This window comes from Moschus berezovskii, chromosome 2 (assembly GCF_049115385.1).
Source record: "Moschus berezovskii isolate FMDL1 chromosome 2, NW_MosBer_1.0, whole genome shotgun sequence".
NCBI classification, from domain to species: domain Eukaryota; kingdom Metazoa; phylum Chordata; class Mammalia; order Artiodactyla; family Moschidae; genus Moschus; species Moschus berezovskii.
Window position 1 is genome coordinate 125,213,661 of NC_142461.1, and position 17,830 is coordinate 125,231,490.

Here is a 17,830-nt window from a genome sequence, read left to right on the forward strand (position 1 = left end):
ATTGGAACAACTTATGTTGAAGCTGAAACTCCAACACTTTGGTCACCTGACACAAAGAGTTGACTCATCTGAAAAGACTGATGCTCAGAAAGATTGAAGATGGGAGAAGAAGGGGACAACAGACGGTGAGATGGTTGGATGGCATCACTGACCCAATGGACATGAGTTTGAATAAGCTCTGGGAGTTGGTGATGGACAGTGAGGCCTGGCGTGCTGCAGTCCATGGGATCACAAGGAGTCAGACACGCCTGAGCAACTGAACTTAAAGCATATAGTCATTTGAACAATCTATATTTCTTAATAGTATAATTTGTGTAAACAACTCTTAAAATGTTTTTAAAAGAACAAGTGTCTAAAAGAAAGAACAAATATCTAAATTATTCAGTTGCACTGGATCTAAAACTTTGTGAGACACTATTAATTTCATATCAGTAAAAAAGAAACAAAAATTGTCAATTAAACTATTAAAAAATGATTTTACAATATTCCTGCATGACACTGATGGTCACTTTGGAATACTTATCATCACTTTGGTATTTATTTCACCATCCAGGTGACTTTGCAAACTGCTATTACTTTCAGTTGTGTTAGCTGGAGGGGAAAAGCAATGTTTGTGCATATACCTAAGGAAAAACATAGCACAGTTTTATCTACCTGTGTTTCTCACCTCAGAAATCTCTTCAAGCCTTTGGTTATTGATTTGCAAGAAAATGGATAATTGATGTCATTTACCCCATAGTGAATTCATGCATACTCAGTCGCCAAGTTGTGTCTGACGCTTTGCCACTCCATGGACTGTAGTCCACCAGGCTCCTCTGTCCATGGGATTTCCCAGGCAAAATACTGGAGTGGGTTGCCATTTCCTTCTCCAGGGTAGCTTCCCAACCCAGGGAACAAATCCACGTCACCTGCACTGGCAGGAGGGTTCTTCCCATTGAGCCACCTGGGAAGCCCACAGTGAATATTTGCTACCATGTCAAATATAGGGCCCACTGCTCTGTTTTCATGCCTTTCTTCACAGACAATTAATAATTCAACATGTATGGTAACCATGATATAACTAACATCACCTGAGTTGATGAGAAGATGAATGGGAAAAAAAACAAAATTTACAAATGGGCTGGCAATTATGTCATATAAAATTGCTGGTTTTGTAGGCCAAAAAATGTTGATATCAGTTTCATATTGTTTAACTTAATATGTCATGATTGTCATCTTCTCAAAAGGTATCATAAGACATCATTTATTAAAAGACACAACCTAATTTCATGTATATTGTAATCTAGGGGATTATACATCATTACAATGAATTGGGGAGGGGGGAATGGTATTTTTCAGTAAGTTCTTTCCCGGAAAAAAAAGTTACATATAATTTTTATTGTTAGTGTCAGACATAAGGGAAAATTTCTGGGATAATAAACCAGACTAGGATAGAAATTTCATTAAATGTTTCAAAAATCAGAAAAAATACTCTCCACCAATTGTACCAATACTCCAGTGTCTTTTTATCTTTTTTCATCACTTTGTACCACACAATGGAGTAACATAAACAGCAAGTTCTAACTCTTCTACTGAGTGATAAATTCTTTAAAGCATGAGTCTCCAGACTCGGGGTCACAGAATGGTACTGCCTGTCAGACCAGGGTCAGCATTAGTTTAGAAATAAAAGGCACAATAAATGTAATGTGCTTGAATCATCCCTGAATCATCCTCCCACCCCATCCGTGGAAAATCTGTCTTCCACGAAACTGATTTCTGGTGCCAAAAAAGTTGGGAATCACTGCTTTAAAATCAAGATAAATTATAGATTATCTTTGTATCTCCTTCCCCAGCTAGTATGGTACCCTGAGCAGAGAAGGTGATCAGTGCCTATTAACTGCTTGAATGAATGGATGCTAGGCAACTGTCAAAGGATGATATTGTCTCTGCGCTTAAATTACTCACATCTGTTTGCAGAGATGAAATTAACATACTATACTAAGTATGGTAAGATTTTAGAAAATAAAAAATGTCATTTCCAAAGAGGTTTACATAAAAATTTTCAACTGAGCTCAGAAAGGATGAACACAATTTAGAAAGATGAGGCAAAAATGACACGCAGTGTCTGACAATGAAAAAGAAAAATAAAAGGAAATTAAGAGAAAAATTAATAATCTTGACTTGGATGAAGTCAGTGAGGACATTTCTGTTTTACTCTTGTAAAACAGTTTATATTTACAATGTGCTATATTGATTATAGGGCTTCCCAGGTGGCCTGAATGGTAAAGAATTCACCTGCCAATGCAGAAGACAAGAAAGGTGGGGATCCCCTGAAGGAGGAAATGGCAACCCACTCCAGTATTCTTGCCTGAGAAATTCCATGGACAGAGCAGACTAGTGGGCTACAGTCCACGGGGTCGCAAAGAGTCAGACACAACTGAGTAACTGAGCATGACTGACTGTCTTAAATTATGATCACTTAAAAGAAAGACAGATATTTAATATTCACTATTAGTACAGAAATGTACATATCTATGAATTACAATGAAAACTGTCAACTTTGACTGTGTAACTCTGATCTCTTTCACTTAACTCCTGTTGATATGAAAACACAGGGTTCAACATTGTCATAAGATGTTAATGTAGCACTACCAAGCAGACTTCAAATTTATTATACTCTCCTTACTTCAGAGACCCCAGGTTAAATCATTTACCATTGACTCTGCTGCTGCTGCTGCTAAGTCCCTTCAGTCGTGTCCAACTCTGTGCGACCCCATAGACGGCAGCCCACCAGGCTCCCCTGTCCCTGGGATTCTCCAGGCAAGAACACTAGAGTGGGTTGCCATTTCCTTCTGCAATGGATGAAAGTGGAAAGTGAAAGTGAAGTTGCTCAGTCGTGTCTGACTCTTAGCGAACACATAGACGGCAGCCTGCCAGGCTCCTCTGTCCCTGGGACTCTCCAGCAAGAGTACTGGAGTGGGCTGACATTGCCTTCTCCGACCATTGACTCTACCCTCCACTATTTCACTTTTTAATGGATTTTTGCTAGTGTGTAGGTCAAGTTCTTTTGCAGAATAGAATTAAGATTTTTTATTAAAATATTATATTACTTTATTTTCAGCATCATGGAACTCTACACTTGGATAATTCCAATAATTTGTGTTCACTTATCCATAGTGCCTGCAAGAGTGCCTGGGGAGAAGGGTAACTACTTATGTTTATGGTCGTTTTATTACTGTTATTGTAAAGGAGTATATTGCTATCTCAAATCTTGCTAGCTTTTTCGTTGCTGACATTATAGTTAAATCTTACAGTTTGTATCCCATGTATTTTTCACTTCTAAAAATCTTGACCTCCTTTTTTCCCTGAAGTTTGGATTTCAACTTGAAGTCCTATTAACTATGTAGCTCTGGATAAATTACTAAATTTTCCTAAGCTTTAGTTTTGCTATTTATACAACTGGGTGAATAACACCTATTGCCCTATCCTATCAATTAACTGACTTAACTGTCCTGACCAACAATGACTAAGTGGGCTCAAACTGGAAAATAATATCAAAGCTTTCAACACAATAGCATAGTTTTTTCTTGGAAAAAAAATTGTCTTTTAGTCCAGTCTATAATTAGTAGATTTGGGGAGACTATTTTTTATTATCCAGTTCTCAACTTTTAAAAATCATTCAATTTTTTCCTTCACTGATTTTTATAGTTTCTTATTAATACAAACTCATATGCAATAAAATGTGTTTTGATGTAAAATTCTATGAATTTTGGCACATGCACAGATTCATGTGTCAACCTTTCAGTTCAGTTCAGTTCAGTCGCTCAGTCGTGTCTGACTCTTTGCGACCCCATGAATCACAGCACGCCAGGCCTCCCTGTCCATCACCAACTCCCGGAGTTCACTCAAATTCACATCCATCAAGTCGGTGATGCCATCCAGCCATCTCATCCTCTGTCGTCCCCTTCTCCTCCCGCCCCCAATCCCTCCCAGCATCCGAGTCTTTTCCAGCGAGTCAACTCTTCGCATGAGGTGGCCAAAGTATTGGAGTTTCAGCTTCAGCATCAGTCCTTCCAATGAACTGACTGAAGACACACACTAGATTAATACAGAACTCTTATTTCATTCTTTTCAATAGCTGGGGAGAAGTTTGGTCATAACATGACTCACAATAATTAGTAGTAATTGATTTTAATCTTTAGTTTCTTGTTCATGTCATTGAACACATTTCTATCAATCTGAGTTTTCACATAACTAAAGGAACAGTAAGTTTCCTTGATATACAGCACATACTGAGCAAACTACATTAAAATTTCCCATTTTCTTTTCCAAAGCATTGTCTCAAGTTAGCAACCTTTCTGACATGGTGGCAGTAGATTTTTACATTTTAATATAGACTTCTACAAAATGAGAAATGCTTGCTTCATCTGTTTTATAGTAACTTTAGATAAACCCTTTAGGAATAATGCTCCCAGATAATGTGCCTTTGTTTACGGCTGCAGGAAGAGCCTTCCAGCATGCATATCATGACTGTCCTACCTCTTTACAGCTTGACTTGCTTTAATCTGTGAATGTCTCCTTAGATGCTGTAGCCCTAATTATCTTTTCAGATGACTGAAGCACAAGCCTGAGGGGAGAGATTCAAATTAAGCCACAAAAGGACTAAGCATAGCAGTGTTTTTATTCAAAGGAATCATTCTCTTATGGCCAGAAGAAAAGGTGAAATTATATATTTTGAGTTTAATACAATGACGGGAAGGACAGGTTGGGGAAAAGTTTAGGAAAATGAGACCAAAACAGCAGGCAAGAGAAGGACTGCTTTCTGGGATGAATAATGGGAGGCACTATCTTGGTTGACCTGCTCTAAACCTGCCACAGAGATTTTTTTCCACATAGTAGAAAATATCAACTTTGTCAAAAATATCAGCATTTTTGGCCTTCAAGTCCAGTGCAAAACATAAACAGCTCCTACTAAAGGGGATTTTTTGTTATTCCACTGTGTTCACATTTTGCTATGTCCTTATTTGTGAATCATAAGTGCACATGAAAAAACTGTCTATCTCCAAGGCTTTTCTTCATCAGTTCAGTTCAGTTCACAGAATAAGGCAAAAGGCTTATTTTAATCTGGGCTATCACATATCAATAAAAATAAATTTTTAAAAAATTTATATTCTATCAGAAGAAAAGTATGCTTTGAAAATGGCTTCAGTGAATATGAAATAAGCCAAGAAGTTCCATGCTACAGACAGACTAGAAGTTCATCCAAGCTCCAAACCTGGTAGCTCCATCTTTTTCTCTCTTGGATATCTTTTGACAAATGGCCCAAGAGAAGAGCAGAAGGAAGTTACTATGAGAAGGATGTAAAATTCTTTACATCCTGTAGACCATATTTCAAGAGAGATGACTCATACTTTGGCACACAAAAGAACATCCCAAGAAGACCCTTCTATACCAAAAAGTCCAACTTTTTCTTTCACCTGACAGTTGCGATTTTTACTGACAGTTCACTTTTAGTCAATATTTCAAGTCTCCCATATCTGGGAAAAATGGTCAAATACAGAATGGAATACATCCATTTTATTGCTGTTATTCAACTTTATTGACTAGAAGTCTTTAGCCTTTTGAGAGAATCTTAATTAAATCATATTTCGACTAACTAATTCTTAAAATTATAATTAAGTAATATATTAGACAAAAAATTATGTCTTTATCCTTTTCAACTTATATCTGATAATTTCAGACCAGAGACATGGGCATGGTAGATGGGGAAACCAGAGATAGAGCACAGATTAGGAGATTTAGGCGCTAAACAAAAGGTGAGTGCATGCTCAGTCACTAAATCAGGTCTAACTCTTGGTGATCCCATGGACTGGAGCCCACCAGGCTCCTGTGTCCGTGGGATTTTCCGGGCAAAAATGCCAGTGGGTTGCCATTGCCTCCTCCAGGGGATCTTCCCAACCTAGGAATTGAATTTGGGAGTCCTGTGTCTCCTGAATTAGCAGGCAGATACTTTACCACTGAGCCACCTGGGAAGCCTGCTAAGCAAAAGCTAAGAGTTAGCTAATCTAGAAGATATCAGAAGACAGCAGTAGAACATTGAAAGGTGGATAATCCCATAGGAGTCAAAGAATAACCCAGCAGAACTGATCTCAAAAAAGTAATGAGGAAGAACCAGGAGTGAGATGATAAAAAGCAAGCCTAACAGATGTCAGAAACGACATGAAGAGCCAGAAAGACTGAATTGAAACAATGGCAGTGTCAAGCCTCACCTGTGCATAAGTCCCAGTTAACTTTACCAAGTGCAAATGAAAAGCTAAGGATTAGAGATAAAACCCAACACTCAACTGGTTAAGTGTGGTCCAGGAGGAACAGCAACAAAACCATCACTGGATCAGCATCTAAGTGAACCACTAGAAAGTCACAGCCAGACAGAATGAAAACCACAATCACAGAACTAACCAAACTGATCACATGGATCACAGCCTTGTCTAACTCAATCAGACTATGAGCCATGCTGTGTAGGGCCACCCCAGATGGATGGCTCATGGTGGAATTCTGACAAAATGTGGTCCATTGGAGAAGGGTATGGCAAACCACTTCAGTATTCTTGCCATGAGAACCCCATGAACAGTATGAAAAAGCAAAAAGATACGACACTGAAAGATGAACTCACCAGGTCAGTAGGTACCCAATATGCTACTGGAGAAGAGCAGAGAAATAGCTCCAGAAGGAATGAAGAATCTGAGCCAAAGTGAAAACATCAGCCAGTTGTGGATGTGTCTGGTGGTAGAAGTAAAGTCAGGTGCTGTAAAGAACAATATTGCATAGGAACCTGGAATGTTAGGTCCATGAATCAAAGTAAGTTGGAAGCTGTCAAACAGGAGATGGCAACAGTGAACATCTACATTTTAGTGAACTAAAATGGACCAGAATGGCCACATTTAATTCAGATGATCACTGCCTGCCATACAATGTTATGAACCTCTGTCCATAGATCTTCAGGCACTCTGTCTATCAGATCTAATTCCTTGAGTCTATTAATCTATTTGTATTACCTTAAGGGTATAATCACATCTACTACTGTTGGCAAGAATCCCTTAGAAAAATGGAATAGCCCTCATAGTCAACAAAAGAGTCCCAATGCAGTACTTATGTGCAGTCTCAAAAACGACAGAATGATATCAGTTTGCTTCCAAGGTGAACCATTCACCATTACAGTAATCCAAGTCTATGCCCCAACCACTAATGCGGAAGATGCTGAAGTTGAAAGGTTCTATGAAGACCTACAAGATTGTATAGAACTAACACCAAAAAAAGATGTCCTTTTCATCACAGGAAACTGTAATGCAAAAGTAGGAAGTCATGAGATACCTGGAGTAACACGCAAGTTTGGTCTTGAAGTACAAAATGAAGCAGAGCAAAGGCTAACAGAGCTTTGCCAAGAGAACGCACTGGTCATAGCAAACACTCTCTTCCAACAACACGAGATGACTCTACACATGGACAACAACAGATGGTCAATACCATAATCAAAAAGATTATATTCTTGCAGATGAAGATGGAGAAACTCTATCCAGTCAGCCAAAACAAGACTGGCAGCTACCTGTGGCTCAGATGATGAACTCCATATTGCAAAATTCAGACTTAAATTGAAGAAAAGTAGGGAAAATCACTAGGCCCTTCAGGTGGGCCAAATCCTTTATGATTATACAAATAGATAAGTAGATTCAAGAAATTAGATCTGATAGAGTGCCTAAAGATCTATGGACAGAGGTTCATAACACTGTATGGCAGGCGGTGATCAAAACCATCCCCAAGAAAAAGAAATGCAAAAGGTCAATCTGGTTGTCTGAGGAGGACTCACCACTAGCTGAGAAAAGAAGAGAAATGAAAGGTAAAGGAGAAAAGGAAAGATATAGTCATATGCAGAGTTCCAGAGAATAGCAAGGAGAGATAAGAAAGTCTTCCTAAATGAACAATACAGAGAATAGAGGAAAACAGTACAATGGGAAAGACTAGAGACCTCAAGAAAATTAGTGATACCAAGGGAATATTTCATGCAAAGATGGGAACAATAAAAGACAGAAACAGTATGGACCTAACAGAAGCAGAAGATATTAAGAAAAGGTGGCAAGAATACACAAAACTATACCAAAAATAGATCTTAATGACCCAGATAACCACAATGGTGTGATCACTAATCTAGAGCCAGACATCTTGGAATACAAAGTCAAGTGGGCCTTAGGAAGCATCACTAAGAACAAGCTTGTGGAGGTGATGGAATTCCAGCTGAGCTATTTCAAATCCTGAAAGATAATGCTGTTAAAGTGCTGCACTCCATATGCCAGCAAATTTGGAGAATTCAGCAGTGGCCACAAGACTGGAAAAGGTCAGGTTTCATTCCAATCCAAAGAAAAGCAGTGACAAAGAATGTTCCAACTACTGCACAGTTGCACTAATTTCACATGCTAGCAAAGTAATGCTCAAAATCCTCCAAGCGAGGCTCCAACAGTACATGAACAGAGAACTTCCAGATATTCAAGACGGATTTAGAAAAAGCAGAGGAACCAGAGGACAAATTGCCAACATATCCTGGATCATTGAAAAAGCACGAGAGTTCCAGAAAAACATCTACTTCTGCTTCATTGACTTCATTGACCACAGCCTTTGACTGTGTGGATCACAGAGATGGGAATACCAGTCCACCTTACTTGCCTCCTGAGAAACCTGTATGCAGGTCAAGAAACAACAGTTAGAACTAGATGATGCAACCAGTTAGAACCAGTTAGAACAAAGGACTGGTTGCAAATTGGGAAAGGAATACGTCAAGGCTGTATATTGTCACCCTGCCTATTTAACTTATATGCAGAGTACATGAGAAATGCTGGCCTGAATGAAGCACAATCTGGAATCAAGATTTCCAGGAGAAATATCAGTAACCTTAGAAATGCAGATGACACCATCCTTATGGCAGAAAGTGAAGAGGAACTAAAGAGATTCTTGATGAAAGTGAAAGAGGAGGATTAAAAACCTGGCTTGAAACTCAACATTCAAAAATCAAAGATCGTGGCATCCGGTCCCATCACTTCATGGCAACTAGCTGACGAAACAATGCGAACAGTAACAGACATTATTTTTTTGACTTCCAGAATCACTGCAGATGGTTTCTGCAGCCATGAAATAAAAGATGCTTGGTCCTTAGAAGAAATGCTTTAACCAACCTGGAGAGCAGATTAAAAGGCAGAGACATTACTTTGCCAACAAAGATCCATCTAGTCAAAGCTATGGTTTTTCCAGTAGTCATATATGAATGTGAGAGTTGAACCATAAAGAAAGCTGAGCACTGAAAAATCGATGCTTTTGAACTGTGGTGTTGGAGAAGAGTCTTGAGAGTCTGTTGGACTTCAAGGAGATCAAACCAGTCAATCTTAAAGGAAATCAGTTCTGAAAATTCACTGGAAGGACTGATGCTGAAGCTGAAGCTGCAATACTTTGGCCACCTGATAGGAAGAGTTGACTCATTAGAAAAGACCCTGATGCTGGGAAAGATTGAAGGTGGGAGGAGAAGGGGATGGCAGAGGATGAGATGGTTGGATGGCATCACTGATTCAATGGACATGAGTTTGAGCAGGCTCTGGGAGCTGGTGAAGGACAGGGAAGCCTAGTGTGCTGCAGTCTGAGACTGCAAAGAGTCAGAAATACTGAGCGACAGAACAACAACAAGGAAGTCACTCTGTGACTTAGCCAATCAATGTGATAGAAAAATACAAACTTGTAACAGATTACTTAAAGCTACAGATATCTCTGGAGACTTTTCTGGAGGTTCAATTGTTAAGTATCTGCCTTGCAATGCAGGGAACACAGCTTCAATCCTGGTCAAGGAACTAAGATCTCCCATGCTGCTGCTGCTGCTGCTGCTAAGTCACTTCAGTCGTGTCCGACTCTGTGTGACCCTACAGACGGCAACCCACCAGGCTCCCCTGTCCCTGGGATTCTCCAGGCAAGAACACTGGAATGGGTTGCCATTTCCTTCTCCAATGTATAAAAGTGAAAAGTGAAAGTGAAGCTCAGTCGTGTCCAACTCTTAGCGACCCCATGGACTGCAGCCTACCAGGTTCCTCCACCCATGGGATTTTCCAGGCAGGAGTACTGGAATGGGTTGCCATTGCCTTCTCCAAAGATCCCCCATACCACAGAGCAAATAAGCTCGCACACCACAACCACTGAGCCTGTGCACCACAATTAGATAGTCCATGCACCACAGTGAAAGATCCCACCCACCACAACAAAGACCTGACACAACCAAATAAATAAATATTTAAAAACATAGAGCATCAGAGCTCCAAGCATCAGTCCAATGCTCAATGATTTTTAATTTGTCAATCTAATCTGTTTGGTTACAGAATAACATCTATAGGTAAGAAGAACCTTTTTCTGTCATCAGCTCTTTTGGCTTCTGGATGTCAACACACTTTAGCTTTATTTCGTCTCCCATGCTCGTGCTCAGTTGCCAAGTCACGTCCAGCGCTTTGTAATCCCACAGACTGTAGCCTGTCAGGCTCCTCTGCCCACAGGATTTCCCAGGCAAGATACCTGAGTGGGTTGCTGTTTCCTTCTCTCGGCAATCTTCCTGACTCAGGGATTGAAATCATATCTCGTGTCTCCTGCACCAGCAGGCAGATTCTTTACCACTGATCCACCATATATACTTTATAGAGTAAAATCCTGCCCTCTACTTACCTCTACCTCCTCTTTGGGATAAGCTGCTTAGCCCTCACGTAGTTTATAGTAAAATACTAAACTATGTACCCACAGTTGGAGAAAAAGGAGAGAAAGGGTGAGTATTCACTTTTGTTTTGGTTTCAGTTTCCTCCTCTGTGACTTATGAGGTCAGAGTGGGGTGGTCTCTGACCCCCTTCCCTGTCCTGGACTGGAGCCAGCCCCTCCAGCTCTTGAGAGCTCACTGTGCTATGTCTTCCCAATTTGAAGTCCATAAGGGAAATATTTACACCATGAAAACTGGCTAATGCTACAAATAAAGGCTTTTATATTTCTCTTTATAGAGGTAATTTACCAGTACATCACTATTTCTAGCTCTATTTAAGAAAAACATGAAGCTCAATAAGCTGCAAGCTTGGGGATGTTTAATACCAGTGCAGCACATAGTAAAAGGGTAAAATAAGAAGTGCAGGTTAGCAGGGAGGACCTGAAGTCAAGAGAAAATAAACTGCTTAGTCTCACAATGATTATAAGTCAAAGTAACAGAAGACTGCTTGTCAAGAATTAGATTTGGGCATAAATTTCGATTGCTGCTTTACTGGTGGCCAACGTGTCCCCTATTCTCAAAATGACTGAAATACAACAGTGATGAAAAATGAGTCACACAAAATTGTTCTCTCGGAGTTGCTTGAGAGACTTCCACACTGGTGGAATTATTACTGTATCAGTAATAACAATACAATCACTCCCTTAACATGATTATTTGTTCAACAGAAATTTTGATCTTGGTTTCAAACTAAAATTCAAATTCCTAGTTAGCTTTTATCATCTTATATTGTACCTTCTCAATCCAATATTGTTTTGCTACGAACTGTATTTTCACCGCAAATTTCTATCACAAACTCTAAGGTGATCCTGATGGGAATTCATTACTTACTAAACATCTTACTCCTGACTCTGCACTTACGGTCTCCAACCTATACCCATCTCTTTTGTGATATATGTAGGAAGAATAATAAGTGCTGCCTCGTCCTCTGGGATTTGTGTCAGATTTAAATCTAAAACAATAGAAGAAGAATGTATATGAACTATAGAAATAGACTAGTTAACTTTATTATTTCTTTATTGGCCTAAAGAAAAAAATGTGAGAGAGGACTACTGCTTTTCCCAAAACAAGCAGGCAATAAAGAGAGTCTGCTATGGGTCAATAACATCCAAATGACAACAGAATGAATCACACAAAGTGGAGTACACTTTGAGGCAGTGAAGGCACATCACGGCTGTGTTCGTGGATGGCATAACTAAGAACAAAGTTTCAATAGTACAGAAATATATAAAATTCAGTGGCACAGTCCCATCTCAGGATCAAATGAGAAGTACGCAGGAAATTAAATGAATAAATGAACTGTTACTCTTCTATGTTTCCAGTGTTATTTATACAAGGAAAACAATAAGACAGAGCTGATCCTGAAAGGGAGCCTACTGCTGCTGTACACTGCAAGATGCCACCAGGGTTGGTGGAAACTTGCATCTCATAAGCCTAAATTCTAGGATTTTGTTGAGTGGTCTGACACAATGTTAGCTTGCAGGCAACTATAAATATGACTGTCTCTCGCAAAAGATTTAATTACTTTGTTTACTTTATGTTTTTATTCCTTCCCATTTTCATCATTTTCTGGCTTTCATTTAATTCTGACAAGAACTATAGTCACCGAGTCCTAGTGTCTTAAGATGTGTTAAGGAAAAAAAAAACATTGGCTTACAAATATTTTCACCTCAAATGGAAAGGATTATGGACTCATTTTAGGTCAGAGTAAGTTAACCAAAAAATTAAGTTTCTATGTGATCGTGATAGCTATAATTTACCAAATGCTTAGACTATTTTGAGCATTGTTAAATCCTCTCTCTGTATTATCTCATTTTACTCTCATTTCAAACTTATATGGCACTACTAATATTATTCTCACTTCACTAAATGAAGAAAACAAAAGGTCAAGCCAGGACTGAAATTCCAAAATCCTTTACAGATTATTTTTAAGGGATCAGGCTTTAAAAATTCTAAAGTTTATTGAATTTATTTAGTACTTTTCATCTTCAGCCATAAACCTAAAGAAGTAGTTTTGATAAGCAGTCAAATTATTTTTAGGATCTTGGCTCACAGTAAAAATGTAGATTTCCAGTAATCTTAGCAGACCAAACATGGCTTATTTTAAGCATTTGTTTATTATTCATTCATCATTTTTCTTTTCATTCAATAAGTATGTATGATCAACAGCTATGCTCGGATCTCTGGTGGAAGCAAAGCAATAAAAAGCTGTTTTCCACAATCATTTAAGATTTTAAAAAAACAACTGTTTTAGCCAGTGGCACATCTAGTACCATTGGATACCCAAAGTAGGTCATTTTTAATCTTCTTATATATATGAAAAAGTTGTTCTCAGGAATAATCATGAAATGAGACCAATAATAAAAATGGCCAGAAAAGAAATATAGAGAGTAAACATTTTCTCTGGATAAATTGTGCCCGTATACATCTAAGATCCATCTAGTCAAGGCTATGGCTTTTCCAGTGGTCATATATGGATGTGAGAGTTGAACTGTAAAGAAAGCTGATCGCTGAAGAATTGATGCTTTTGAACTGTGGTGCTGGAGAAGACTCTTGAGAGTCCCTTGAACTGCAAGGAGATCCAACCAGTCCATTCTAAAGGAAATCAGTCCTGGGTGTTCACTGGAAGGACTGATGCTAAAGCTGAAGCTCCAATACTTTGACCACCTCATGCGAAGAGTTGACTCACTGGAAAAGACTCTGATGCTGAAAGGGATTGGGGGCAGGAGGAGAAGGGGACGACAGAGAATGAGATAGCTGGATGGCATCACCGACTCGATGGAGGTGAGTTTGAGTGAACTCCGGGAGTTGGTGATGGACAGGGAGGCCTGGCGTGCTGCTATTCACGTGGTTGCAAAGAGTCGGACACGACTGAATGACTGAACTGAACTGAACTGAACCCATATACAGATATAAAAAAATTTTTCAAATGTATTAGAGATATTACAGAAAAGTGTAAAAGGAATGGATTGATTTTTTAATTATGAAAGGTAGCAAAAGTATATCTACATAGGATTTTATTAAAGACATCAATAATATTACAGTTTTTCCTTTGAGCCTTAACTTCTGGATATTTTTCAACAAAATTGTCAAAATTGATCTTCTTTACATAGTCATCTTCAGCAGACAGGGTAACCAGATTAATTGATCTATCTTTGCTCAGAGTAATTCAAAAAGCACTTTATCTGAATTTTACTCTAAAAATATCTCCTTCACAGGACGCAACCGATATCAAATTATAGGAAAAGTATTAAAGTTAAGTTTGGCAGAGATTTATGAAATTCCATCTCAACGATAAAATGTTGCTCATGTCTCTGTTTCTTCAGAATTGATTCTAATAGCTTTCAAATACCTCTTTGGTCAGAATATTGCCACTAAAATATCTTTACTGGAAAAGTTTGCATTAATTTGTATTACACTTGGTAAACTTTTCCAAAGTTTATAATTGCTCAGAATTGTTTGTGTCTGATTTAAGTACAGTTTTTACTTTCTTCAACACATTTTAAACAGTACATTTGAAATAAATGATAGTCCAGTTGAAACAGAGCAGGACTCTATGGTCCCCACCACCACCTCCACCATGTCCTCAGTCTGCCTTTTGTCTGCAGAAAAACTTTAGCCGACAAATAAGGTTAATCAGAGAAGTGAGAAAATGTAGAAGCAAAAAGAGTCAAAGGAGACCAAATAATTATAGTCTTGTTATTGAGCATAGTCAAGGACTTTTAGTCCTTCTCAACGGCTGTAGATATTATTCTGAGCCACATCCTGTGAGCTATCTTATAGATACTGAAACCCCCACCATGTGGAAGAAGTTAACTACAGGATGACCAGACTGTAGCCAGGATAAAAACTGCAACAACTTCTAGAACTGGCCTCTGGAAATGAAAACAAGCCGACCCTGAAACTAAAGATTAACAGTACTTAAGACAATCAAGATGACTGATCAGACCACTGATGATCAATTGCAAGGCAACTTTAAGAGCTGACTATGCTATTTCTGCATGTAGCCCCCTTCCTCAGCCACTTTCCCACTGATTGTCAGAGGGTAGGGGATGTGGCCTTTGGACAGGCATCTGCCCTACCCACTCCCCACTGTGGTTGCCGGTACCCAACATAGAGCAAAGTTTCCTTTCCACCAACCTTGCCTCTTTAATGGCTTTTCAGTGGCGAGCAGCCAGACCCCAATTTCAGTTGCAGTTTTTGGCAACCAATATGGGGCTGCTGCAGCTCCTGTGCTCTCGTGACATCTCGCTCCCCTGGGTTTCCCAGAGTAGAGTCACAGGCATGACAGCACCAGGATGGTTGTAATGAGTTAGATTCTTATGGCTAGCTAGCCCAGAGAAGGGGATTTAGGGGATGTTCTCAGCTGCTGCCAAAGCCATTTGTTTTGGGGATCCTCCCTATTTCTCCCCTGTTTGTCACTAGCTGCCAACTTATGCTCTTCCTTGGTGGGATGGAAACATGCATCTAGCTGAGCTGACAAGCTCCAAGACAACGTAAGTTCACCAGTGGGCACCCAGACCTTCTCTTTTGAGTACAAAGTGCTATGTGGGCATTTCTGTCAACTGGTTCTGATGTGTGTCTAATACTGAGAATCATTCGTGAGCACTGAGGGTCATTGGGGCATTTTGCCAATTGGTTCTGATGTTTGCCTACCATTAAGGACCATTTGTGTCAGAGCAGTGTTTGGGCCTCGTATCTGTCATCCTCTTGCAGAACTGTGACAGTTCTGGTGTGTGAAGGTGTATTCTATCAATGTGATTGGTGTTCTTGTTGACTTTTATAAAATGAGAAATTCAGGTTCAATTCATTAAGCTATAAAACTATGACCAAAGAAGATTTTTTTTTTTTAAACTGATATACAGCAACAGTATTCTTTAGACTCTGGAAAAAATTGCTTAAGATGAAACTATTGCAAATGCCAAAAGTTCTTTTTTGCACATACAGTTAGAGAAAACTAGCTTGATAAAATACTTTTTTCAGAATTCTGATCCTAAGAAAACAAAAATATCCTAGGAGAAAACTTGAAGTTAACTCTAATCATGTCCTTAAAATACAAACATAGCCCACTTTGCCGGGACCTCAGCTTTTGGTTAATTAGTAAAACTTCAAGCCAAGGAGGGGGGAAGGGAGGGACGAAAAAGAAGCCTTTTAAAATTGAATGTATAAATTTGATAATTTTGACTGTTATTCACAAACTGATAAGTTTAACTGCAATGCCTAATTCATGAAATGTAAAAAGATGAAATAATGAGATCTCTGTTTGGATGTATGTATGTCTCAATACGTGTCTTTGGATAATATTGATGAGGTTAATTTATAAAGAGCTCTATTTAATTGTCTTTAAAAAGTAAGTGCTTTATAAGTCAAATTTAAATTTACTTACTTTTTTTGAATACTGTATGTATGTATTTATTTGTTTTTTATTTATTTTTATTTTTTTTATTATATTGGTTGGTTTTGCCATACATTGACATGAATCCGCCCTGGGTGTACATGTGTTCCCCTTCCTGAACACCCCTCCCACCTCCCTCCTCCCCTTATCCTCCCTCTGGGTCATCCCCGTGCACCAGCCCCGAGCATCCTGTATCATGCGTCAAACCTGGACTAGTGATTCGTTTCACATATGATAATTACATGTTTCAATGCCATTCTCCCAAATCATCCCACCCTCGTCCTCTCCCACAGAGTCCAAATGACTGTTCTATACACCTGTGTCTCTTTTGCTGTCTCGTATACAGGGTTATCATTACCATCTTTCTAAATTCCATATATATGCGTTAGTATACTGTATTGGTGTTTTTCTTTCTGGCTTACTTCACTCTGTATAATAGGCTCCAGTTCCTTAAATTTACTTACATTTGTCTTCTTACAAGACCAAGAGGGAAACTAAAGATATTTGGGTTTATTAAATACACATTGTACCATAATAAAGAGAAATTGTGTTATGAAGGAATATGTTCTTAAGTCTGCCAGCAAGAAAATGCTGGTATAACATTCCAATCACTTGTTTCTAGGTTTCATTGAAGTTTTCAAGGGTTAAAAATCATAATAAGTACAAACCATCAGGGAGACATTTCGGTGTGTGAGGCAAGTAGGATATATGTTGTCAGAGAGGGAAATTATAAAGAATGGAGATATTTTTGTTGAGGAAAAATGATGATTAACTTTGTCCTACAATTGGTTGTTTCTGGATGGGAAAAAGGGAAAGAATTATATGGATCCAGAAAATGATAAAAAAAAGTTTGTGAAAAAGGAACATTGAGAAAAGAATTTTTACATTTTCAGGATTAAGATTATACTGAATTTATTTAGGTAAAGAATTTGTTTAACAGTAAATTGATGTAAGACTGAATTTGCTCTTTTCTCTCTCTGTTTAGAAAACAAAGGTTTCCTGGAATATTGATCTGATTTTGATAACAGAGAATTCTAATGGGACGGTGTTATTTTGTTTCTAACCATAATTTTGACTCCAATGTTCAAGATGGAAAAAACTGTTTAATTAAGTTGTCACAGAGTATAACTACTCATGATGTATGTCACTGCTGGCTTTAAGTTTACTGCTAAAAGCGCATGTACAATGTTTGTGTGACAATTGGGTATAAATGATAAGGCAGCCAGACCACATTTTTAGTTACACAGTGACCAAAAAAACAAAAGTTGGCTGACTGCTTACTTTTGAAAGAAATGGATGTAGCTGAGTCTTCATTTACTGGGAGACTAAGTGGAATTTCCCTCGAAGTATCTCCCATGAAGAACATAATGTTTATTAAAGAATGAGTAATAAATGTATATATGTATAAACACAAACACATACTATATATATATATATATATATATATATACAAATACACATGATATATACATGTAAACATGTATAATGTGTATAGATATGTAAATATTAAAACTCATCAGTACCATAGCAATTCTTCAGGAGTTAAACCAATTATTTAGGAGTTAGGAGGTATTAGGACTGATATTGCTTAGCGTTGCTGGAACATGGTAATAATTAAAAGCAAGCTGACT

At 38.4% G+C, this 17,830-nt stretch overlaps 1 protein-coding gene across 1 annotated transcript in view; it reads right to left on the reverse strand.

Moving 5' to 3' along the window:
• Nucleotides 1–17,830, reverse strand: part of PDE1A (phosphodiesterase 1A) — a 307,778-nt gene that overhangs the window by 260,598 nt on the left and 29,350 nt on the right. The gene's annotated exons all lie outside the window — the stretch shown is intronic.